This window comes from Sander vitreus, chromosome 5, assembly GCF_031162955.1.
Source record: "Sander vitreus isolate 19-12246 chromosome 5, sanVit1, whole genome shotgun sequence".
NCBI classification, from domain to species: domain Eukaryota; kingdom Metazoa; phylum Chordata; class Actinopteri; order Perciformes; family Percidae; genus Sander; species Sander vitreus.
In genome coordinates this window covers 28,610,344-28,637,988 of record NC_135859.1, presented here as the reverse complement: position 1 = coordinate 28,637,988, position 27,645 = coordinate 28,610,344, and the positions used below count along the sequence as shown (strand labels likewise).

The window sequence follows — 27,645 nt, the reverse complement described above, 5'->3', positions numbered from 1 at the left end:
GCCTTGAATGGACTCCATGCATATCTACAGTGTTAACTAAACTCCATTAGCAGCGAATTTCAATTGATATCAGTGTATAACACTACTTGCTTTGGAGACATCGATACATGCTTTACATATACCGTCCTGTATCACACAGGGACGCCGGAGGAAACCCAGCAGCTGATCCACTTTCTGGGCTGAAAACGAGCAGAAGTTTCTGCGTTCGTGTTGTAGCCATTCATTATTGTATTGGTACTGTATTATTGTAAACGTGTAATTCATTCCTGTTCATGCACCTGTACATTGTTGTTGGTTATGATACAGGACACTAATGAAAGAAATGGGGTATGGAGGGAAAGGTTACTGGCCAACAGGCATCAGACTGGGGTCTGGAATTTCAGAATAGCTGTAGTTTTTTGTTTGTTTGTGGTCTTTTGTGTCTTTTTTTAGTTTTATACATTTGAGTGCCTTTTTTTATATGTGTGTGACATGTAAGTTATGGTTGTAATAGTTGTAATAATGTTTACTTTATTGGGCAATAAATACAGCTTTTTGTTAACAAAGAAAGTGTTTCTGAACATCAATGGCATTCAAAACAGTGATAACTGAAACAGATATACAACACACCATGCAGTGTGTATACAAATATTTATTGCAAACAGACCTAAGTATGTATGATGATGTAACCAAGTGGTGTCTCATTTCATAGGGGTATGTTTTCACCCCTACCCCTTACCACTCGTTTTCGAGGGCCAAGGGCTAGGGGTAAACTAAGGGGTAGGGGTAAGGGGTAGGGGTAAGACAGAGAAATGGGATTCAGCCTTACACTTGTCATTGATCTAAACGTCAAAAATGTCAGAACTGGACAGTAGAATGAGCATTCACAGAGGAAGGTGTGGTAACTGCACCACATGAGGGTGTGTATATAGGGAACATGCTGAACAAACAGCCACAAAGATTTAATAAAATGTAAAGAAGAAAAGAGTAGGGAAAGACTCAGCATTGTTTAGCAGCCACAACAGCTCAAGTCTGTTTACGTTGGTGCCACTACACAGCTATTTATCAGCCTTCACTTCCCCCTTTTAATCCAAACGTTCTTACTTCAGGTTTGCATCAGCCCTCAGACCTTTTAATGTTTTTCCCATGTAGGGCAGAGTGACTCAGAGGGAGGCTCCCCTCTCAGGCTAGACATCCACTCGTTCAGCTATCTGCTCTATCTGACAGTAAGAGTTTGAAATGAAGAGCCATGTCTCAGCCGAAAAGTGGCTGTTGGTATGCCACTGTTATTTTAGTGGCTTCTTCTCTTACAGCCCTGACACGCCAAGCCAATAATCATCAGTAGTCACCTGTGGTTGTTGCAGTGTGCTACGAACCACGGCTCTTTATCAGTGGCCCGAAACCCAAATGCTGAATCTAATTAACTGTTCCAAGCCAGTGGTTTCCAACCTTGGAGTCATGACCCCCGCGAGGCCCGGGTTGCAAACTAAAGTGTAACCAGTGCATTTCCTCAAGTACTGTACCTATGTACAGCATTTCCATTTTTCCAACTTTATGCTCCTGTCCACTACATTTCAGAGGCAAAAATTGTACTTTTCACTGCACAACTTTTATCTGCCAGCTTTACATACAAAACCTGTTACCATCTCATTATATATGATGCACTTTCATAGATTTGAACTACACAACAGTATGTAAAGTAATTAAAATAAAAGCCTTAATATAAAAATCAATTATATAAAATATATACTATCACAATTAACCCCATCCAAAGCAGCAAAACTAAAAAAAACACCCTGGTTCTTAATTTACTTGACTCTCCCCTGAAACTTCTTTTCTTACTCCTTTCTTGCTCCTAGTACATAACTAAGTATATTTACTAAAGTAGGTTACTGTACTTAAGTAAAGTTTTGACATGCTTATACTTGATATACCTGATCATTTTCATTTTCTGCTACTCTATACTTCTACTCCACTACATTCCAGAGGCAAATATGGTACTTTTTATTCCACTAGATTTTATTGACACATATAGTTACAGTCCTGCAAAAACACATATGATGCGATGCAGTACTATGCTAATCAGTATACAAAGTATCTCAAATTGGCTCCACAAATTGGCTCCACACTCACTGATCTGCAACATAAAAATACTCTTATATGTATTCGTTAGTGACAAAAAAACAGAAGGAGCCTTTCTGCATATTGAGTACTCTAACTTTTGATACATTTTGTACTTTCTTTAGTTGATAATACTTTTGTAATTATATTAATTAAATACTTAAGTAAAATTATGGAATCAGAACATGTAATGAGTATTTTCAGAAAAGGTAATACTACTTTTTAAGGATCCGAGTAGTTCTTCCACTTCTGACTGTAACCAAGAGTATGTTGATTCTGTGCAAACATACTGTAATGCTATATGTTGTTATAATGAGAAGTTTTTTGTTAAAACTGAATACTTTGGTACATATGTCGTGATAATGAGAAAGTTATGTCATAATTTAGAAAGGTTTGTCATAATTTTAGACGTTTAGAAAAAATATGGAGCAGGATTAATATATTTCTCGGCCCGGTGTTTTGTGTTTTTGCGTCTGTGCAAAAACAGGGATAATTGTACAAAAATCACAAACTGTTTCACAAAGTTCACCAGAGAAAAGAACTTAATGAAGTGCAAATGTTGTCAAGTTAAGGAAAAAGCATGTGTGTGTGTATGTTTTGTCTGCCAATGCTGAGGATTCCCGGACAGGAAGCGGTGGTTTTTAGCGTTGCCAAGGTGACGTCAGTGCTGGAGCTATAAATAACAACTACATGTGTTTGTTGAAGTATGTGTGTGTTTTAACAGGAAAACACACACACACACACACACACACACACACACACACTTGTAACCGCTCACCACACCACTCTTTGACAAAGTCCCACCATAAAGACCCCTAAGCAAACAGCCCACCTATTCATTCACTCTAAATTATCCACCCAGTTTATTCCACAGACAAACACAGACTAATGTGACCCGACACAGAGAGGCGTCTCCAGCCTGGTTTAAAGGAAAAAAAGTGACTTTTAAAACTCACTGCAGTCATCATGAAGATTTAACTAGGCTTTAAATTTGAATGTCAAAATGGTGTGCACTGTTGAGTATTGGGGAGTTGTTTCAGAGTTTCACATTCTTGTTGGTTTTGGCAGATACTCAGACTTTCCAGGCTTTACTACAGCGATGACACAAGACAGAGAGTTTTCCGGTGAAAATTGTTATGGGGATGCTGGTATGACTAACACACCTCTCAAGTAAAGTGAAAGTTATTGCTTTCTGCATGTAATATCTCCTGTGTTAGAATACTTTTTTAAACACCAGAACCAGGGTAAGTTAAAGGATAATGCTGGTGTTATTTGAACAGGATAAAAACCATCAAAACAAAGTATGTGTCATATTTAGCCTAGTTTATGGGCTAAAACATAAAACAAACACAGATAAGATCTCAAACTGTAAACATGGTATTCTGCGGTAAAACACTTTGAAGTGTAACTACATCTGAGCTCCGTCCAGATATGGTATTTGTGGTGTTATAATAGATCATAAGGTTAAAAACTGTTCCATAAGTGGGTACATCGGATACACTTAAACCACCTTTATCTATTAAAGCCACTGACGTTTTGAAAATGTCCTACTTCTTTGTCTCTGCTTTTATTCACACACACACACACACACACACACACACACACACACACACACACACACACACACACACACACACACACACACACCATTTTACATTTTAAAGTGAAGGCTGCAAACACTGGAATTAATGCTATTCCAGAGAAACAAAAGGTGGGTAACAGTATCCCGTGTCACAGCCACCTGCGACTGGCTCAACAGGTCAGAGGTTACGCAGATGAATGGGTGTCTTGTCCGATTAATGATCTCTGGTTTCTCACACTGAAGCTGAACAGTGCTCTATTATCAAAACGGACCGCTTGTTTGCAGCTGAAAGAAACAACCTTTTGCTCTGAATGTGTGCGTAGACAGACAGATGCCTGCTAAAGAGCCCTTTTGTGTTGTGTATGGTCTCTGTGTTTTGGGGTTTTGGACTGCTTGTCTAAGAAAACTTTTGAATTTGAAGAATTTGAAGATACCACCTTCGGCTATAGGACATTTTCATGGCCATTTTTTTCTGACATTTTATAGACAAAACAATCAATTGGTTAATTGAGAAAGTCATCTGCATATTAATCAAGCAAGACAATGATTGTTAGTTGCGGCCCTAGTTCAAAATCCAAAATTGTATTTCAAATTCAAGTTCAGAGAATTGTGCAGCCTTAACAAACATTCTTGTCTTGGGTTTGAATATCCCTCAGATAGTGAGGAATAATACATTTTTTAAGCTTATTTGGTGGAAGCATGCATGTTAAGGGCCTAACATGCTGTATATGGTCCTCAAGCATATTACAGTCACCATCATTAATAGCGTTGTTTTATCTTCCCTGAAACACGCTGTAGTCCAGCCCCACCTTCAGAAGCCAATTTAAATCCAACTTGACCCATGTCCAAACTACTGTTCTTATCAAAAATGACACCATGACGTGAAACGCACACCTGCCACAGAAAGAAAAAGAAAACAGCTCTCACAGTGATGTACTGAATGTTGTGTTTGACTTGAACAAGGCTGCAAATACTTGAAACAACAGGGGAAAGATTGGCGTTGCATACAAGTTTCCGTAGATCAGCCAATCACACAACAACCTACAGTAACAGATAAGCCAATGAGCACAGCTGCTGCATTTTCAGCATGTTTCCTCTGTCTCTGTGTGTTTTGTCTAATAGCAAACAAAGCTCTGGATAAATGAGGTCTATTTTCAAGGAGGAGGAGAGAAAGGTGTGTAGAGGAGGAAGAGTTCCCTTTTGTGTTTCCAAGACAAGAAGAGAGGAGTCGAGGGGCAAACGTTTCTAAAAGTTGCTGTTCATGGCTTCTTGTGCTCTCCGAATAAACAAAGAGTTTAAAACGTTAAAGGCTTCTCAGACCAAAAACATTAAGGGCATGGATTCATTCAGAGACCATTGACTGCTAGGCGCAGACATGTAGAGGCCCTCCACCCGTCCGACATAAGAGCAAGAAAAACGACCACAGTACACATTTTGCATTTCTGTTGCCGTTTTGAGTCCCATATGGTCAGTTTGTGTCTTTGCAGCCATATTTTGTCTCTTTGTGGTCGCTTTGAGTATCTTTGTGGTTGTTTTGCATCTCTTTGACGTTGTTTCACGTCTCCTTGGAGTCCTTTACATCTCTTTGTGGTAATTTTGCGTCTCATTGTGCTCAATCACGTCAGCCCTACTTTAAACTAAGCTTTGTGACTTTCCGACAAAAAGTGTTAAGTGTTTCAAACAGAGGCTCTGGCTCAGATGCCCCCTGACCCTTTAGGCCCCGGAGCCTGAGCCCGGTAGCCTCATTCAATAATCCATCCATGATTAAAAGGAACCACAGAAAGTTGCCTGAAAGAGCTACTTAATAAAGCATCCAAAAACTCTAACAGTGCTTTTGTGAAACCTACAGAAACCTTGCAGAGAAGTTTTTATTTAAATCTTAGAAGAAATCCTAAAATACAAAGACCTGGTTTAGTTTTTAGAGCGCTCAGCATTCCCAAATCTACCAGGCCTACGTTTTCTGGTGCATCTCCATCAGCAGGTACTTGTCTTATCAATCTGCCATAGCTAATAATAGCTGGCAGTCCTCACTGTATTCTTCAGAGCAACTCAGCAATAAAGCCTATAGAGTAAAGCAGAGCTGCAGCGATTAGTCAATTAACCGCTAAGTGGTCGACAGAACATTAATCTGCAACTATTTTAATAATACATTGATCATTTAAGCCTTTTTTGAAGCAATAATGCCAAAAGTGATGATTCTCAAAAGGGTAGAGCTGGATTATTTTGCATGTTTTACATTATAGTAAACTGAATATCTTTTGATTTTTAAAGAAGACGTTTGATCATGTCAATTTTTTTTACTGTTTTGTGATATTTTATAGACCAAACCAAGGAATTAATGAATCAAGTGAATGTTCTGCAGGTAAATCAATTATGAAAATAGTTGTTAGTTTCGGCCCTGGACTTTCATTTATGGTGTCCTCAGAATTTTCCCGTCAGCTTCTCTCTGTCTTACACAGTACATCCTGTTGCTACTGAATACTTCAGATCATTGGCCAATGCAACCTTTTAAAGGAAAGCGGGGGGATATTGCACAGTATCACAGAATCAAAACTGAAATACCAACTGTTCTTTACAAGTAAACCTCCCTCCTGTGTGAGAACTGTCACACTAGTACTGTTGATTTTGCGAAACACTTAAAATTGGGCGTCTATGTTGTTTTACCATATCTGCCTTCAGATTTCAGTCCAGAAATATATTATTGTGACAATTGCAGGAAGTAGCAGCGATAGCAAGTTAATTTACCAAAACAGCAACTTCTGTGAATCTGGGTTCGTTACAGTATGCCATTAAAACCGGGACTGTGAGGCAACTCAGAGGGATTTCTGAGTTTCTACTTAAAAAAAAAAATTACTTAAACGATAAATTGGCCACCAAAATAGTTGTTGATTAAATGTTAATTAAAACATTTTTTTTAATTCTGGCTTATTTTGTCAAATTAAAAAGCGTGTTTTGTAGAGAAAAAATAACAATGCAACATCTGAAGGCACCTTAAAGATGCTCAGTGATTAAGGACAGTTAAAACAACGCTGCAGAGATTTAAAGCAAACTATTTTTAGACTGTTGGATTTTAGTAAAAGCCTACATGTATTGTTACTCTATGAAAAATGGTGTATCTAGGTCATACATAAAGTACAGAAATGGAGCAAACCTATACTCTGGATTTCACCTGCCCACAATTCAACCACATATCAACTAGAACTCACAACCTCGCACCCTGAGCTCAGGGTCTATGGTCTGTGGTGGAGCTGGAGAATGTTATGGAAAACCCACTTTTTGCAGAGTGCATGCTACCTGCTCCTGAGTTGTCTGAGTTGATGACATTTAAAAAGGCCCAAAATTGCACAATGGCCAACTGTCAACCTGTTGTTTCATCCCTCTTACACAGGAGATATAGCACTAGCAGCACTTTAACAGAGCAGCAGCTTCAGTACTCAGTACTCATCTCTGTCTACACAGGATGCGTTCAGGGACAATATTGAGTGTAGGTCACCCACAGAAGCAACAAGATCATTGTAGAACTCGTAAAACAGAAGAACATAGACTTAAAACTGCATTTAGGTTCACATTTGCCTATGTATAGCGCAAGTGAAATGCTAGTTGTTACACAGCCTGAGCCTATGTAGACAGCTTGATTGCTTAAAATACTAGACATGTGTCTGTTCCATCAAATGAACGGATGAAAACGGATGAATGAAAAATGCAGTTAAAACGGTTAAAATACAAGCCACTGGACAAAGCAAAAATAGACATGAATTAGCCCAGGGCACAAGCAGAATAGACACAAACGCATGCTCATGCGAGCTGAAAATGCGCATATCTCTTGGGCTTCATAAACGTACAGAGATGTGAGGAAAAAAGAGAGAGACTGGAGGGAAATAACAGAGAGAACCAGAGTTTAAGGTTCTGAGTTCAGTCAAAAGCTGAGCTGAACACAAACATACAGACATGTCCGATATGTTTGTTGCTAGCCAATATTAGCGTACAGCTAACGTACAGTTGGTACATTGGATGTTTGGGGCAAATAAACGCAAATGGTCCAGTGGTCAAAATCTTACAAATGGTGCAAGATTCAAAATCTGCTTTGGTTTCTGAACATAGCTTTTGTTGGGAAGCCAAGCCAAGCTAAATGTTGCATTCACAAGCTATGTGGTAGTTCTTTGCATTGAAAACATTGCTGTTTGGCAGAAGACTCTTATATCTGGGATGTAATTAAAGACTGCACCACAAAAACAGATTTGTTTTAAATCAAATGTAAAATGGCTAACACATTGGTATGATCTGTGAACACAACACTGTTATACATTCAGAGAATGCAGACAGATTATGTTCTGCTCCATTGCACAAAAATATAAGGCTTGTTTGCTTCTGCAAATCCAAAACAAATACCGGACGGTTGTAGGACTTTTAAGCTCTCACCAAAATGTGTCTCAATAAATAGGCTACACTGAGTATGGAAAACTGTTGAGTACCAAAAGGTGGCATTAAATGCCATTCAATCACCAATTTTCCACTATTTTATTTGGACAATGTTCTTGTCTGCTGCTTGTATTTAGACCACATTTAACATGGGTATTTTGGCTTCTTCTTGTTAAACGGAAAAGGGGTTTTGTAGAAAAATATGTATTGATTGTTTTGGCATTATTGCCAAAATGCAGGTATCTTTTTATTAACTTCAAATGGTACCCATCCTTAATCAGTTAACAGCAACTTGTACCCAGAAAGTTAGCTCGTACCTGCTAATTTGACTGTACTTGATCACCAATTGGAACTCATTATCTGCTAAACTGATGCAGAAGATACAAAGAAGCACTCTAATTCTCTAATTCTGTTCAATTGGAGTTTCTTTATTCTCCAAATTTTAAATGGTGAATATCTCATAACTGGAAGATGCTGAGCCGAGGCACAACTATGGGACTATTCGAGTTCCTGTGTGAGGGCTAATGGTGCCTTCTGTTTCACTGTTTTCTGTGCCACTCAACCACACAAACCATATTTGCTTTGGTTTGGTGGTTTTTCCGCTAATTTATAGCCTCAGCTATGAACCTTGACCACAAAAGCCAAAAACACATTAATTTTATACAGGGCAAAAAGGCATGGAGTAGTAGTATTAGTATTCTATAGTTGCAGCTTACACATATTTTCTTAGAAATTAGTATAATGTAACATAAAACACAGCAATTACCTGCTAATTCCACCACTGTAAAATACTAATTTCATAAAAAGCTAATATTAGAGAAAAAAGACATAGATTTGTGTATCATTTGTGATTTGTCTCATTCTCTTTTCTCCCATTAATCATCTTCTGACCTCTCAGATTTATCTCGTGACCTTTTAGAGCGGCTCGACCCCTAGTTTGGAAACCACTAAACTAAACAGAATTTTATGTAAAGTAGTTAAAACTAGCTCCACCTCGAGCAGCTATAACAGTAAAATACTGCTTATACATTGATGCATCAGTAACAATAAAATAATAATGTAATATCTAACAATGTATCAGTCACAGGGGCCAAGTATGTTCACTTTTTGGACTTTTGAATGCATGACTTTTACTTGTAATGGAGTATTTTTACATTGTTGTATTGGTACTTTGACTTAAGCAAAAGGTTTTGAGTACTTCTGCCACCGCCCCAGAAATGGACAACAGAATCAGCTTTGACCGATGACCAGTTGAATAAACAAACAGAAGCTAATGTACTGACCTTGTTCCTGTGGGTTACTGATTAATAACAGCATTCTCAGTAAATCTAACTGTGAGTAAATGAGGAAGTATATTCTGTGAAGTTGTGATCACACGATTAGTCACAGCTCACAAACCCTCTCATTTTTTTCTGATTCATGTCCGAAAAAAAGAAAATAAGTCCTAATCAAAAATAATACTACCACTGGGAGAAAAGTTCTTGCATGTTGAGAGAATTCTGCCTTTGTTAACATTAAAGACTGAAGTGATTTGTGACTGATGCGTGGATGAATAGAGATGTCACCTGTTAAGACCTCGTTCTCCACTGATGAACATTGACAAAGCAAGAATGGAAAAGTGAGATGCAGTGTGACACACTGTATTGTGTCAGTTATGACACAATACAGTGTCGAGCCCCGAGCGCCGCACCCACAGACCTGAAACAATCAACCTCTGAATAATTCACCTGATCCCTCAGGCCACAGAGCCACTTCTCCTCTCATCTTACCCGATAAAACCCCGACATTTTGATTGACCTTTTAAGCTTAATAATCTCCTTCATGTATAATAAAGACTCAGAAACAGCGGCATATCAATCTAACAAAGAACAACTTTCAAGCTGCGACACAAAGTTGCACTTTGATTCATTTAGACTCAATTGTATGCACCACTGGAAGTTATTGATTGAGATCAGATTCAAGGATTTACGTTACATGAGCTTGTCAAAGTAGCAGTGTGTTGCTTTTGTAAAATACTTAACTTTTAATTAACTTTTTTGTCAACAGTTTTTTTTTCTCTATTGTTTTGTGTGTTGGTCCACAGCTTTGGTTCAGACTAAAATAATTCAACAATTACTTGATGGATTCACATTACATTTAGTAAAAACATTCATGTTCCCCAGAGGATGAATCCTACTGACGTTGGTGATCCCCTGACTTTTCTTTTATCGCCACCACCAGGTTTAAGTTTTCACTAATCCTGTGAAATATCAATATCTCAGTCTATTCAATGGATTGGCATACAATTATGTAAAAACATTCATGTTGCTCTTTCTGGTTTCTTCCAGTCTTTCCATCAAGGGTCTAAGGATAGAGGGTGTCATACTGTAGGCTGTACAGCTGGCTGTTCTCATTAACCATTCGTACATATACAGTAGCTACGAAAAGTAATGCACTGTAATTTGTATGTATTCCACGTATTTATTAAGTCCCACATTAGTCTATATCCACAATGTTCCACTTCCAGGATTGCTCCGGTGATTGTCCGTTACCTTCCGCTTTCTTTGTTTTGGATTTTTAAACTCTGGTGGATTTCTGAGGACTATGGTTAACTGCTCCTCAGATCTCTGCAGGGTAAATCCAGACAGCTAGCTAGACTATCTGTCCAATCTGAGTTTTCTCTCGCACAACTAAAACTAATTTGAACGTACACATGTTCCACCAAAACAAGTTTCTTCCCGAGGCTATTTTGCAGTGGCACCGGGGCTCCGTCCGACGCTTAGCTCCGCCAATGACGATTGTGATTGGTTTAAAGACATGCCAGTAATCCAGAGCACGTAGCCAGACCCTCCTCCGCCGCAGCGCTGTGGAGGAAGGTCTGGCAATGTGAGACTAAACCCGCATTAACTGCCGCTGTAAGGCAGCGACCGCTAATGGCCGTAGTACTAATGACTGGAGCACCTAGTATAAGAACGCGACAATGCGAGTAAGGAGGAGGTTGAGTATACATACTGGGAACTATATTCTCAGAAGGCGAAGCACTGCTACTTGGGCGGAGTGATTAGCGCAACACCTGAAAAGCACTGTTGTTACTCTCTGCTCCTCACCACGGGGCTTCTCAGGTGCTGCGAGCAAATCACTCTGCCCAAGTAGCAGAAGTAGCAGTGCTTCACCTCCTGAGAATATAGTTCCCAGTATGTATACAGTTAGAAGATGGCTGTGTCTCATGTGACCTTGTTATTTGTACACGTTGTGACTATACAAATCACATGTAAATAGGAAAATGTTGGCGTTATTTTGTCACTTATTGGGAGCAGTAGGCTAGATGGAGCCGGTTACCTCCAGGATCTGGGCTAAGCTAGGCTAGCGGTGGGTGCGTCAGACAGAGTTACGACACGCACAGAGATGAGAAGGGTAGGTATGGACTTATCTAACTCTGGGGGATACCGTGAATAAGCTAAAGTCCCAATAAGTCAGCGTGTTCCTTTAAAGGTTGTGTTGTTGCTGTTGTTTTTGGCTCTCTTCCATATCCGGTCAAAACCATTGCAGCAGAGTGGGGAGTGGCAGTAATAACCTACGGAGCATGCGCTGACGCGTAACCCGAGCTTAACCTGATTAAGTACTGTATACATTCACAAATAGCCCGGTTACTAAAGGACTTATCTAGGTCTGTTAACCGGGATACGAGAACTCCAATTTTAGCCGGGGTATTGTGTTTACATGGCGCTTAAGAAACCGGGGTATTGCCTTAAACCGAATATAATCAGATTGTTAAACTGCATGTAAACGCTTAAGAACAGATGTGTTTCCTTTTCTCTGCATAAATTACAGCATTACAGCATATCCAGTTGAGAGACGTCAGCGTGACTATAGGTATGAAAAGTAATAGCTAGAAGAAGAGAAGCGGATATTTTAATGTTTCAGGTGGCTTTAGAAATAAACTCAGTCTCTAAAGACACTTGGATGTACCTAAGCCCAGTGTAAAGAATGCTAACATGTCATAGCAGCACACAAGAATAGTGATGATTTTATAAAGGCACATAAAACAAGGGTTAATTAAAATGTATTGTATTAAAGACATTCAAGGGTCCCTGTATTTATTTGCTAAACCCCTGTGTTTTCAGCTGTGCAAATTAAATAAGTACATTTACTCATTTACTGTACTTAAGTACACTGTCGAGGCACTTGTACTTTACTTGAGTATTTCCATTTTCTGTTACTTTATACTTCTACTCCACTACTACTTTATTTTGATAGCTTTATTTACTAGCTACTTGGCAGATTAAGATTATAAATACAAAATATTAATCAACTAATAAATGATGTATTTAACAGATTTAGCTACCCACAGTACATACAATTGTTAAATGAGCTCCACCTTTACCAGCTGCAACATTAAGTGATACAGTAAACACATTAATGCATCAATGATTAGGCTATAATCCAATATAATGGACAAAATAATGAGTACTTTTAGTTGTTGTGCTTTAAGTGTTTTTTTATGCTAATTCTTTTGCACTTTTACTGCAGTAACATTGTGAATGCAGGACTTTCACCTAGGCCTATTAGAGTAGGCCTATTTCTATTATGTTTACTTAGGCTAAGTAAAATATCTGAGTATTTCTTTCACCACTGTGTTGTAATGTCTCCTTTAAGTCACAGATGATAAGTTAACAACTTAATATCATCACATTACTGTCTAGCCCTGAACAGAAAATGATCTGCACCCACTAATGGATAGGCTACAGGACATGAATACGTAGTCTACAATCACCACCTTTCGCTGTACAATGCTATAGAAATTACTCATCATTTATCACTGCTAAACCGCCCAATTTACTAAGTATCTGGAGTTTTCACATCATCACTACTCCCACAAACAAATGTGTAGTCATCTTGACGTAACACCCTACAGACTGCAACCTTCATTTCTGAGCGAAAACATGGAATGAAAGTGTTGGCAACAGAACAATGCTGTACAAAAACAACAAAACACTAATGTATAAAAAAGAGAGTTTATGTTAAAAAAAAAAATTGCCTGTAAGAAGTTTCGGAGAAGTTTGTGCAAACGAGAGCTCTGTTAACCCAACACAAAACCAAAGTAAGTGTAGTTGTTCTGGAAATATCCACGGTGAGTGTAAATTTGTTCAGAAGTAAAGAAAGTGCAGCAGTGGCTTTTCCTTTTACCTAACCCGGACGTATATGCTACTCCCCCTTTAACTCAGTGTTTCATTCTTTCCGTTACTTTTTAAGTTCATGACTCCCCGGAGGACAGAAGAGGTTGGTGAACTTATAAGTGAAACAGAGACAAGAAAACAGAATGAAACTAAGGAGACAACGATGGCCCATTGACTACAGCTTCCTGTTCGCCTGTCTGCCTTTCTCTCTTCCTCCTCCATCTCCCCCCCCCCCCCCTCGAAAATCCGTCTCAGCATGTCAACTACCCACTTCACCTTAACGCCTTCAAGTTCAATAAAAAGGAGAAGGGCAGCGCGTCTTCTTACCGTGCGTCCTGGCTCCGTGCGGTGCGTCCTGCGGCCGGGCTGCGCGTCGCCAGCTGCAGTCTTGGAAAGAAACAAGAAATGTCCTCTAAGTGAAGAGAAATGAGGGCTAATAATTTTCCTCCTGGCTTCCCACCACCCGCCTCTCCGCTCCCCTCCCTCTCTCGTGCTCTCCCCTCCTCTATTTTCTCCACGCCTCCACTTTCTCCACCCGTCCCCTCCTTTTCTCTCCACTCCCCTCCGTGGGCGCAGCGTTTGCTTTTTTTTATCTGTTTCTGTCGTAAATGTAACTATTATTGGCATTAAAATAACTTTCCAAAGAAACCATTACAAAAAAAACATTTAGCACTAGTATGAGTGATGTAAAGGGGTAAGTGTGTAGTTTGGATCAACTAAATGACCTAGTTGGCGAACTTAAAAAGGAAACAACCACACAAACTTACACAACGTCACCTGCGCTGATCAGGACAGTTTGGAAGCAGCGGTGGAGGAAGTATTCAGATCCTTTACTTGAGAAAAAGTACCAATACTATTAGCTACACTGTGGAAATACTTGTCTGTCACAAGTAAAAGATCTGCATTGAAACATGTTACTTAAGTTAAAACATAGACTACCTAAAGTATTTAGATGCGGATAAATGCCCCCTGTGACTGTAATACTATATAATATATTGTTACCTTATTGTTACTCATGCATTGATGTAAAAGCAATATCTTACTGTTGTAGTTCATTTATAAAAATGTTGTATCAGACTGCAACTAATGATTAATTTCATTATTTATTATTTACTTCTGATTATTTTCTCCATTAATCAATTGATTGTTTGGTTTGTAAAATAGCACAATTACCCTTATTTTGTCCAAACACCAGTTCAAACCTCAAAATCATTCAAGATGAATCAAGATCATTGAAATAGCCTTGTTAAAAGCTGGAAACTTGGAATCATGACATGGCATGTATGCTTAGAAAATGACCTAAACAATAATCAAAATAGGTGCCAATTCATTTTCTGTCAATCGGTTTTATTGATGAATTGACTCATTGTTTCATCTCTACTTGTATATTCGGTAATGCATATATTTTAGAAGCTAATCTCACTTTTTTTGTATGCAAAGTTGAGTGGAACTATTCTGTAAAATGTGATGACTTCACCAAACTTTATGCAGAATGATAACTGGCTAAGTTTCCAACAGAACGATGAGGAAGATGTCAATCAAAGTGAAAACACCAGTGTGAACTACCATCCATCCATCCATCCATCCATCCATCCATCCATCCATCTAGTATAAATAGTATTTATAGTATAATAGTATTTATGTGCTCCATCTAGACCAGCTACATTACAATGCTGCTTATACTTAAATGCAAAGTAACCATTTAAATGCAGGACTTGTACCAGAGTACTTACTGTTGTATTGCTACTTTTAATGAGGTAAAACCATAGACTGTATAATAGTATACAGTCTATGGGTAAAACATCTAAATACTCAAAACTTAATTTCTTTCCACCACTGATATTTCCCTCCTGTTCTTAGCTTTGGTTACTGTTATTTATATGAGTTAACTGGATGCACCTACAAATACAGAAGCAGGATCATCATATTCATTTGTGAAAACACTGAGCATGAACCATGCTTTCGTCAAATAACGATGTGACCACAAGGTGACACCAAAATGCCTAAAAACACATTTTTGGATTATCACTTTAATAAGTGTTTAATGTTTGATGATATTATATTTTTATGAAATATGATGCATTAATATTGATTAAAGCACCAAATATAATAACTCATTAGCATTTGTTCCATCTAGCTACAACATTACAATGCTGCTTATACTTCATTCTTTAATTCTGAGGTGATTCAGCTTCATTGCTACTGTTATTTATATGAGTTAACTGGATGCAACTCAGTACAAATACAGACGAAGAATCATATTTATCTGTAAAAACACTGAGCATGAACCAAATAATGATGTGACCACAAGGTCACGCAAAATGCATAACAACACATCTTTGGATTATCACTTTTTTCTTGCTTTTGTTCCATCATCATTCACTTCAGATATCTTCTTGAAGATTTTCCAGATGTTTCTTTTGTCCCATATTCACTACTGAGCTCCCAAGGGACCTTATTTATATTTAGTGTCCCAAAAATTCTCAGTTGTTGGTATAGTTACTTCAAAAAAGTTGCAAAGTTGACTTTTACCTTAGAAACAGAATTTGTGTCACGTTTCTTTGAGTAAAACACTGGTCCGTCTCTATATATCAGTCAGGGCCAGACTTGGTGGATCGATACAGAACCTGGATTTATTTAAGGATGATGTCAGGACTAATTATCTCTTTGTGTTCTTCTCCAGCCTCGTCTTCTTCAGCTTCTTCGCCTTCCTCTTCACCAGTGGAAGACTGAATATACTCAAATACTGAAGTATAATTTTGAGTTGTTGCAACTTAGTATTTTCATTTTATGATGCTTCCTCCTCACATGATCATTTTATAAAATATGATGCAATGTTATAAATTAAACATAATGAGCTGTCAGGAAGGAGGATCAGAACTCAGGCGCAGACTGGAGTAGGTGGTAAAGAATCTTATTTTATTGAAGCTGTGAGTGTGGGCTGGCAGTGGGGGTGCTGGGTCCGAAGATGGCTGGGCTGGCAGTGGGGGTGCTGGGTCCGAAGATGGCTGGGCTGGCAGTGGGGGTGCTGGGTCCGAAGATGGCTGGACTGGCAGTGGGGGTGCTGGGTCTGAAGATGGCTGGACTGGCAGAGGGGGTGCTGGGCTGTGGGGCTGCAGACTTGATGTTCCAGTGCGTGGCGTGGCTATTGGCAGCAGAGGATTCCGAAGGTGGGTTATTTCTAAGAACAGAGATCTTCCAGTTAGTAACGTGAGGGAGCGGAGTAGACAGGTAAGTACAAAAACAAGAAACTAGACTAGATACAAATCTCAAAGGCTGGTGAAAAAGCATACTCAGTGGTAAGCAACAATCCGGCAGGGAGAGGAAAGTCCGACTGGCATTTGAAGGCAGATGATGGAGCAGGATGAGGAGCCGGTGCGCTGATTGAAGTTGGTACCAGGTGTGGGGAGAATCAACAGGGGGGGCGTGTCCTCACTCTGTGGAAAATGTAGGCGGGAACAGAAACACACACAGACAGACGAAAAAAACAAAAAACACACCAAACACACGGCAGGCATAACAAAATGAAGAAATAAAACACATTCACACACACACCAGACTGTCACCGTGCAGAAGTCACGGCAGGCGGGGGCGTGACATGAGCTACCTCTCGACTAGCTACAACAATACAATGCTGCTTACTCACCATCTGCAATAATAATTCACTTTCATAATGTATCATATATTGTCAACTTTTTATAATGAGTACTTTTACTTCTAATGGAGTATTTTTACACTGTGGTATTGCTACTTTAAAGGCATACTATTTAACTTTTCCCTCTTCGGTCCCCCTACAGGTTGTGGTTGTACAACCTGTAGGGGGACCGAAACAGGAAAAGTTACATAGTATGCTTTTAACTTAAAAGATAAGTATAAAAAGCTTGTTATGATAAAAAAAACTTCTAAACAAAAGATGAATACAATCTACATCTGAATCAATGCAATAAAACAATAAAATGGGTTAGGCTGTTTACCTGTTATCATCATCATCATGAAGCATGAATCAAAAAAAGGAACATTCAGCAGCAGCAGGTGGGCTGGAACAGAGGCTCCTGTAGCGCCTCCTGGAGGACACTCACCTTAGCAGATGCTGAAAAACTGGTCCACACCTTTGTCTCCTCCAGACTGGATTACTGTAATGGCCGTTACAGACCAACCAGATGGCCGACCGTTGGCAGAAAAGGCAGTTGTGCTGATCAGTCTCCCAGAGTTTCCATAACAGCAGGCGCCGCTAATCTGTATTGTCGCCCAAAAAATGAAAACCGGCAGCTGATTGTACGAACGCTTCACGTGGGTCTGGCTGCTGCTTCCGGATTTTTGATTTTTCAACCGGCCATTAATGGCGACTCATTCAGAACACGATCTCATATTGTACTAAAATAGTTGAAACGTGTTTCTGAAAACATTTTAAGCAAGAAATAGGCCATGCAGTTGCTGAATCTGTTTTCATTTCAGATCGACAAAGGTCAGTTTAAAAGATTTTCGTCAGATTTTGAGAGGCTTAGTCACGGTCATCCCGCTTGCCATTTCCGGGTGAGCCCTGACTGCCCTGTCTCCGACTGAGCATGTCAGGTCGGCCAAAATGAAGGCCGACAGCTCCTCCAACGGATGACGGCACGGAACACACAACGAACAGACTCCAGTCACTGACCTCGCCAGACTGTCCAACGGCCGATTATCGGCCCGGTGTGTAGCTGCCTTAACGCACTTCTCATCGGGATCCCTAACAAAAGCCTGCAGAGACTGCAGTATGTTCAGAATAGTGCTGCAAGGATCTAGCCTGGTCCTACCAGACTCTGGTACAATTCATTTGTACAGAAAGTCTGGCCACTCTCCATTGACAAGTGTTAACTTCCTTGAAGGCGGGTACTCTGTTGAAGTTTAACAGGTAGCCTGGCTGCGCCCTCCTACGTACTGTCTGGGACCAGGCTAACAAGAGGGGAGACGACAACAACTATCGGCTTAGCATCGCTAGCGTTCGCCTTAGCCAACTCCTTCACCACTAACGGAGCGAACTGGAAAATCAAACTTTTCCCAAACCCCGTGGGGATGAGGGCCACAACATCATGTCCACCAACAAAACTCAGCAAAGATCGTTCTTGCTTGGGCTTTAACTTCTGGATATTCGGCAGCGTTGCCACAACGGACCGCATCTTTCGCCGCCGCCATTACTACATTACATTATTACATACAAATTTGATTGGCGAAAACCCAAGAATATACTGCAAACCCAGACGTAGTACTGAAAGGAAAATGAAAATTGAGCGGAGGTACGTAGGAGGGCGGAGCCAGGCTAGCAAGGATCCTGATGAGAGTGCGAAAATACGACCACATCAAACCCATTCTCCATTCACTTCACTGGCTTCCTGTTTCCGCCAGGATTGAATATAATCCTTACCCTCCAGTGCATCTATGGAAATGCCCCTCCCCCCCCCCTATCTGAAAGAACTACTCACCCCTCTAACTACAACTCGATCCCTCCGTTCAACAAACTCAAACCGCCTCCTTCTCCCCAAGACTAAGCTCAGCACCGTGGGTGATCGGGCTTTCTGTTCTGCTGCTCCTCGGATTTGGAACGCCCTCCCCGACCATCTGAGGGCACCTCAAACTATTGAGACTTTTAAAAAACGACTAAAAACATTTCTATTTAGCAAAACTTATGAGTTTTAATTAACCCTGCAAGACGTTGCGCTGTCAATTTGTATTTTATATTGACGTTTTTATCATGCTTTTACGATCTTAACTGTAGCACTCTGAGATTTGCTCCAAATGTAAAGTGCATTACAAATAAAATATATTATTAACTCTATTATTAAGTCTACTCGGGACTCAGGACCCACTCCACCTGTGATCCACTGATCTAATCCAGTGTACCCCTAGGGGTACTTTGGAGAACTGCAGGTGGTAAGTGACATTTTTTGCTAAATGTTTTTCAGTTACAAGACTGTATTTACTTCTACTGTCTTCTACTGTATTTTTCTGCAAGTTTGTCGCTTTTTTCAAAGTTTTTGTCGCTGTTTCTGAAGTTTGTCACCCTTTTTTTTTTTTTTTTAAGGTTTTGTCGTTTGTTTTGACCTATTCTTGCCTTTCTTCCTTACTTTTTTCTATTGTCTTTTTTTCTTCAAAGTTATTTTTTTAAAGATAATTTTTTTGGGCATTTTCAGCCTTTATTTCTACAGGACAGCTGAAGACATGAAAGGGGAGAGAGAGGGGGAATGACATGCAGCAAAGGGCTGCAGGTCAGAGTCGAACCCAGGCCCGCCGCGTCGAGAAGTAAACCTCTATATATGGGCGCCCGCTCTACCAACTGAGCTATCCGGGCGCCTTTCTTCCTTCTTCAAAGTTTTTGTCACTTTTTTCAAAGTTTGTCCTTCTTTCTACTGTGAAGTTTTTATTACTATTTTCAACCTATTCTTGCCTTACTTTCTTCTTTCTACTGTCGTTTAGGGTCTAACCCTAACCCTAAGGTCTCTGCCAGAACCTAACCGTTGGGCTAACCTTGGTTAAATTAGGCTAGGTTAGGATGAATTAGATTGGGTCAGGTGGCGTTAAGTTAGGACACTGTTATTTGCACAATGCTTTTTGACTCTAGGGTGTTATCAAGTGGTTGCAAGGATATTTGATGGTGGTTGCTAATGTTTTAAAAGAATATTTTACTTTTCTTTACTTCAGTTTTGTCAAATCTGAAATGTTTGCCATCTCCCTCAATTACCTCTCTCTATTTGGAGCCATTTTTCTGATTGCTCTCCTATTCTCTTAAATGATATATGTTAACAAGTCCGAGTTTGCGTGACCTGACTGGCATTGGCCCGTAGCGAAGATTTAGCATATCTGGGCTTTTTGAGTTGTGGCATAACTCAGAGATATTCTCCATCTTCTTCACATCTATTTCCTTCCTCTCTACCTTCAGTCTTTGCTTCATCACTTCCCTCTCCAACTTAAATACTTGTCTGCGATTGTACACGCCCAGCTCCCTCCTTCGGTCAAGCAGCCGTTTTTGGATCTTGGCCATTTTCTCTGGATTTCTGAGGGGACCTGTAACCAACAGCATATGAAAGGTTAAGTCTGTAGTCCAGTTGTACACTCGCACCCCTCCCAAAAGGAAATAGTCAACAGATTTGTTTTGTTGCAAGTTGTTAAAAATATGTTGGCCTGGTGCCATAAGTGAGATAAGAGCTATCTTAGCTTAACTGAGTATGTTTCCTTTGTTCTCCATGATAATTAAATAAGATAAATAAATTAACTCGTGAAAGGAATATATGCCCACTGTAAGATAAAAATAAATAAAAAAATTGACAAAATGTAAGTTTACTTTCTTACCATGAAACTGGAGGTAGCACGCATCCACATGGGTTGATTGGATTTCCCTGGCACTGCGGTCTATCTGCCGATCGAGCCACCAAATGTATATTCTTGAAAGCAGACCAAACGTTTTCCTCTCCTTCTTTATCTTTATCTTTTCACACCTCTCCCTGTCTCTTATTATATACATTAAATCAGAAAAAGGCTGCTTTTGTATTTCAATGAGCTCCCTCTCCTTTCTCGCACTCAGGCTATTAGCCCTTCTTTCTTGCTGACTCCTTGTGGTAGAAGGCTCGTCGTCTTCAGAAGATGAAGATGTAGAGGAAGGGCTGTCACCACTTCGTCTGTCCTGCCTCAAAGTGTTTGAAGGGTTGAAATCTCCACGAGACAAAGGTCTCTCACCCCTTCGTACGTGCTCCCACCAGATGGTAGGCTGGTCAATGTCAATGCAGGGCAAATGGTTCTCACCAATTCCTCCATCCAGCCTAAAGGTGGTAGAAAGGTTGATGTCTACAAAGGACAAATTACTTCGTTGTTGCTGCCACCTTGTGGTAGAAGGCTCGTCGTCTTCAGAAGATGAAGACGAAGGGCTCTCAGCCCTTTTTTCTTGCTGCCGCCTTGGAGTAGAATGATGATTGTCTTCAGAGGATGAAGAGGAAGGGCTCTCACCCCTTTGTACTTGCTGCCTGGTGTTAGGAGGCTGGTCGTCTTCAGAAGAGGAAGACGAAGGACTCTCACCTCTCCATGCTTGCTGCCTGGTGGAAGAAGACTGGTCGTCTTCAGAAGATGAAGACGAAGGACTCTCAAACCTTCGTACTTGCTGCCTGGTGGAAGAAGGCTGGTCATCTTCAGAAGATGAAGACGAAGGGCTCTCACCCCTCCATGCTTGCTGCCGCCTTGGAGTAGAAGGCTGCTTGTCTTCAGAGGATGAAGAAGAAGGGCTCTCACCCCTTTGTACTTGCTGCCTGGTGGAAGAAGGCTGGTCATCTTCAGAAGATGAAGACGAAGGGCTCTCACCCCTCCATGCTTGCTGCCGCCTTGGAGTACAAGGCTGCTTGTCTTCAGAGGATGAAGAGGAAGCGCTCTCACCCCTTTGTACTTGCTGCCTGGTGGTAGAGGGCTTGTTTTCTTCACAAGACAAAGAGATCTCACCCTTTTGCCTGCGCTCCTTCATGTTGGTGCCTACGTAGAACAAAGAGCTCACATCCTTTCGCCTGCGCTCCTTCATGTTGGTGCCCACGAGGAACAAAGAGTACACATCCTTTCGTTCTTGCTGCCTGGTGGAAGAAGGCTGGTCGTCTTCAGAAGATGAAGACGGAGGGCTCTCAAACCTTCGTACTCGCTGCCTGGTGGAAGAAGGCTGGTCGTCTTCAGAAGATGAAGACGAAGGGCTCTCACTCCTCCATGTTTGCTTCCGCCTTGGAGTAGAATGATGATTGTCTTCAGAGGATGAAGAGGAAGGGCTCTCACCCCTTTGTACTTGCTGCCTGGTGTTAGGAGGCTGGTCGTCTTCAGAAGAGGAAGACGAAGGGCTCTCACCTTTCCATGCTTGCTGCCGCCTTGGAGTAGAAGGCTGGTCGTCTTCAGAAGATGAAGACGAAGGGCTCTCAAACCTTCGTACTCGCTGCCTGGTGGAAGAAGGCTGGTCGTCTTCAGAAGATGAAGATGAAGGACTCTCACCCCTCCATGCTTGCTTCCGCCTTGGAGTAGAAGGCTGCTTGTCTTCAGAGGATGAAGAGGAAGGGCTCTCACCCCTTTGTACTTGCTGCCTGGTGTTAGGAGGCTGGTCATCTTCAGAAGAGGAAGACGAAGGGCTCTCACCCCTCCATGCTTGCTGCCGTCTCGGAGTAGAAGGCTGCTTGTCTTCAGAGGATGAAGAGGAAGCGCTCTCACCCCTTTGTACTTGCTGCCTGGTGGTAGAGGGCTTGTTTTCTTCACAAGACAAAGAGATCTCACCCTTTTGCCTGCGCTCCTTCATGTTGGTGCCTACGTAGAACAAAGAGCTCACATCCTTTCGCCTGCGCTCCTTCATGTTGGTGCCCACGAGGAACAAAGAGTACACATCCTTTCGTTCTTGCTGCCTGGTGGAAGAAGGCTGGTCGTCTTCAGAAGATGAAGACGAAGGGCTCTCACCCCTTCGTATTTGCTGCCTGGTGGTAGAGGGCTTGTTTTCTGCACAAGACAAAGGGCTCTCACTCTTTTGCCTGTGCTCTTTCAAGATGGTAGAAGGGTTGGTGCCCACGATGAACAAAGAGCTCACATCCCTTCGTTCTTGCTGCCTGGTGATAGAGGGCTGGTTTTCTGCACAAGACAAAGGGCTCTCACCACTTTGCCTGTGCTCCTTCATGATGGTAGAAGGGTTGGTGCCTCCACTAGACGAAGGTCTCTCACCCCTTCGTCCGTGCTCCCTCAAGATGGTGGGAGGGTTGAGGTCTTCAGGAGACGAAGGTCTCTCGCTCCTTCGTTTGGACTCTCCTGAAGACCGAAGTCTTGCAAAGAATTTTAGTCCAAAAATGGATCTAAACATTTTCTCGATGATTTCTCGTTTGTATACTGGCGTTGTGAAACTGCAAGTACAAACACACAAGCACACACAGCAATTACTTCACTGATCACATTATTGTTTCAATCAGCACACTAAGCAGGTTATTTCACTTAACTAAACCTTCTAACTGAACTTAAATAAACTGAGAAATATGCATCTGGTCACACATCATTATTGCACTGTGCTTGATAAAAAAAATGCAAAAGGTCTGCCACTAATATCACTTAGAATAATAATAATTATACTTATATAGACTTCAGACTACAGTATAATGTACTTTCAAATAAATCAATCAAGTATGAATGTATGTCAGACACATATACAGTACATATATCCATTGACATACTATAGCTGCAACTAGTAGGCTACAGCAGTGACGGACTGGGATCAAAAAACGGCCCTGGCATTTGCAACACACAGGCCCTATTATCAAACTACACCAACCCATAAAAATAAAAATGGATAGAAAGGCCATTTCCAATCAAATCAACGTAGCAGAAAGGTGTACCATTGCCATGGTAACTATAAACTTCAACAAACCGACGTTACGAGGCAGAGAACCAGCCGCTAAATGAGTCAAATTAACTTCATGCCATTTTATTTCTATGCACCAACGTCACACAAATGTTATAAAACATACAAAAAAAACAAAAATAAAAAAGCAAAAAATTGTTAACAAAGTTAAACATGTTAAAGCATCTGCAGACCACTAGGTGGCGGTGCTACGACATGATCCGCTCCACTAAAGGCACATCCACCACAAATACACCGGCTCGACGTTAAAGCACAGTAGCTAGCTAGCTAGCTACATCATACAACAGCTCCACCAAAACACGGAAAGAGCAATGCACGGCCTCAGTTCAAATTACAACAGTTTCACCAAAATATGCAGCTGCTAACGTTAATAGAAGCTGAAGCAACACACTATTTTTGTTTGGAAAATAAATCACTTAATTTAGCATATTTTTCACCAGAAGCCAACCGTGCTCTCTTTGTTTTCTCTCTCTTTTTCTCGGCTCCCCCTTTGGTCGTTTTCGTGCCGCGATTCATTTTCTTTTATCTTGGTTGTTGTCAGTGATAATGGATTCGGCGTTAAAAAAAACATTTTGAAACTATCATAGACTTCTATTGTAGTTGCTCGCTCTCGCCGTTTCCATGGCAACAGCTACTTGTACCAAACAATGACGTCGTTGTAACGCTTAGCATTGTGGGTAGTGTCGTTTTTCTCCATATGATCGCGAATAAAAATAACTTTTTGAAAAATAACAAGACAAATTATTGTTATTATTTGATTATTATTTATATATATATATATATATATATATATATATATATATATATTATTTTTTTTATTTTATTTTTTATCAGTAGCGGCCCATAGAGGATGGCCAGTCCGTCACTGGGCTACAGTGAGAATGATAATATTAGACAATATTTCTACTGTTAGTCAGAATAATAAAAATAATAAAAACACTACAATGAAAACGGTGTTTTCTACAACTAGCTCAAAAGACACCTTCACTGTAACACAACAAGACATGTTTGTTTTAGATCATCATTGTAAAACAGGGCGTATTTAGTCATACGTTTGAGAAATAATCTTTAATTCACATGTGATCTGTGATAGAAGCTGCAAATGTCACAAGTGCAGGGACTGCAAACCTCTTAGTCAATTTAAAGTGTCCTCGAGGGCAAGGAAACACTACACATGCAGTCAATGTTGTGCACATGCAATTTAGGCAACAGGTAACGCAACATTTAATAATTAAAATTGTTTTGTGCAAGAGACAAAGTGCATTTGCATTTCGTGATCACAGACAGCACATCTCATAGCTGGAATATAACTGATAAAAAAAGATATTTATTTGACAGAAACATGTGAGTAAAGTAAATGTACTCCTTCCCCAACACAATACGTCTCTACTAAACAGAAAGAGTTGAGTAAAAAAGTAGTTTGAGCTCTGCTGTGAAGTGCGACTTACCTTTCCAAAGGATTGTGTGGAAATGTACTGGAACTCTGTGTGCCACTGTAGAAGAGACTATCAGTGTTCTAGTTCTGTTGTTTTGTTTTGTTTTTGATTTTAAATAAAAGCAGAGGTTGAGTCTACCGTTGTGCAAAGTCTACGTTCAGTTACGCGTTCTGATTCGTCGACTGACCGTAGACTCCCCCAATTAAATCGCTCCGTTTGACTGCAGACTACCAATTGGAAACGTAGGATTCGCCGACCGCAGACTAACAATCACACGCCGACATTCAAAGCTGAACCTGCCGCTGCGGTCAACGGAGGTCTCCGGTGATCGTAGCCTACAGTATTTCTGGTAAAAGCTAATGCTATCAACTAAAGCTAGCTATAGCTAAGTTAACTAAAAGTCCCGTTGACAGGTAACGTTAAAGTTACCGCTAATCTTTCATTAAAATATTCTCAGCCGAGTCATTTTAAATTATACATTCAATTTTATTTGTTTATTTGTTACGCCGGTTACTTTAACGTTACTGCTAACGTCAGTTAGCTAGCTAAATGTCAGTGTCTCGGTAAAATCTCCGTCCTCGACCTACGTTAACGTTACTACTAGCCTAGCCTAATTTTAAACGGCCTTTTAAATTAGGCTATTGTGTTTGTTAAACATTAACGTTACAATATTTCTATCGAATAACGTTACAGTAGACCAGGGCGACCCTCCTCAGATACCTTCAGATTTCATTCATCATTCATTACCGTTATAGTAACGTTAACGTTACTAACTTCTCATGACAAACCATTGTCTGCATAGTTTTCATTAATGCCATAACCACCGGTGTAAAAATCATGTTGTAGATTAAAGTTGTTGTTGCTGTCACAACACTATTTACTAAACTTGGATAGTGGCCCAGGACGTCTTCCTCTCCAAATAAATGCTGCCTTCAGATGACTCTAAAGACAGTCACCAGAGTGAAAGAATCCCTCATTATAGTACTGTCATGACAGACAAAGCTGTAGTCAGCTTAGTTGTCATTAAATTCCATGACTACTGGTTGAAAAATCATGTTGTAGAATAAAGTTATTGTTGCTGTAATTATTCTTATTGTTGCTGTCACAAAACATGAACTTTTTACATATTACTAACCTAATTCATGTTTCTGTTCCTGCTGTAACCGCATGTGCCATCTCAGGAATGCATTTCATCGAATAGAAATTGTCAGACATGTTTTACTGGCAACTTTTGGGGCAAAGGATTTTTAACTGATTTTGAGTGTAAAGATGGCATACAAACGATGCCAGAGGGAAATGGGCTGACAAGTGGATAAAATGTCAACTTCAGAAGTTATATGAACTCTACCTCAAAGTTATCTTCATCTGAAGAGCTGTAATCAGGGTTGAGCAGTTGTCATCCTGCTCTGACACTTCTTCCTCGCTGTGTGATAAAAGGGTATCAATGACCTTTTGTACACTAACATGCATTGTTCTAATAGAAACTGAATACATAATATAAAAATGTTAAAATTAAAATAATGTGCCGTTACTGTGTTTAAGTGTATTTCAGTATCTCTAAGTGAAAATGGCAACCCCAGTAATCCGCATCGTCAATTAAAGAGGCCTGTTGCTGTCGGGAGAAAAAGATGGTCTTCCCAACCTCCACAGGAGCTGCTCTTCCAGGACAGCGCCCTGACACACGCAGAGAAGCTCCTTCGAGCAGAGGGCATCCCTGCACTGTTGCGTAAGCTGTGCCTGGGAAAGCTCCTAGTCCCTTTTGGCGAGTATGACAATGCACCCTTCCACTGGCAGCAAATTATGTGGGACACATGTAGTAGTATATTATATTCAATACCATTGTTGGCTGTGCATTTTTTTGATTGCATGTTTAAAATATATCTGTTTACACAAAACTACTTTATTCAGTGTTTATTATTTATCTATGCAAAGTTCTCTTTACTCATCTTAATTGCAGTATAACTCATGATGGTACTAAGTTGAAGTAGGGTATAAATACCATATAAACCCAGAAATAACTATTCATTCTACTATACTACTGTTTTTTACGGTGTGATGTTTAACCTACTTGTCACATAAGGACATTTTAATGTAAGCCAATCAGATTTGTCAATATTAAGTTATTGAAGCACATGTATTATGAACGTAAACCAAGATACAGATCCGGAAATTAACAATTTAGAAAATTGCAATTATTTCTCTGTAGATCAATTTAATAATATTAAAGTAGAAAACATTTCAATTGTCGTAGCCTAAATAAGAACTTCCAGGACATAGTTGATTACCTAAGTGAATTTAAGAGGCCTTTCAGTGTTATAGCAATTTCTGAAACTTGGATTGGTAATGGTAGGAGTGAGGAATATGAAATTCCAGGATATGGTTCATAACACATAAGCAGAACAAACAGCAGGAGGAGGAACAGCACTATATGTAGATAGATTAAACTATAGTGTAGTAGACAGGTTGACAGGGGCTGTGGAAAATGTTTGTGAATGCATAATTATAGAGATTGTTATGAGCAGGAACAGAAATATGATAAGCTTGTTTATCGAGCTCCGAGTTATGACATAA

General features: G+C 40.2%; 1 protein-coding gene across 1 annotated transcript in view; it reads right to left on the bottom strand.

The window, feature by feature from the left end:
- Positions 1–13,734, bottom strand: part of LOC144518597 (phospholipid-transporting ATPase ID-like) — a 56,358-nt gene extending 42,624 nt beyond the window's left edge. Inside the window, 1 exon segment of the mRNA XM_078251388.1 lies at positions 13,585–13,734. The gene's annotated coding sequence lies outside the window, so the exon portion shown is untranslated.
- Between the last annotated feature and the right edge of the window lie 13,911 nt (positions 13,735–27,645).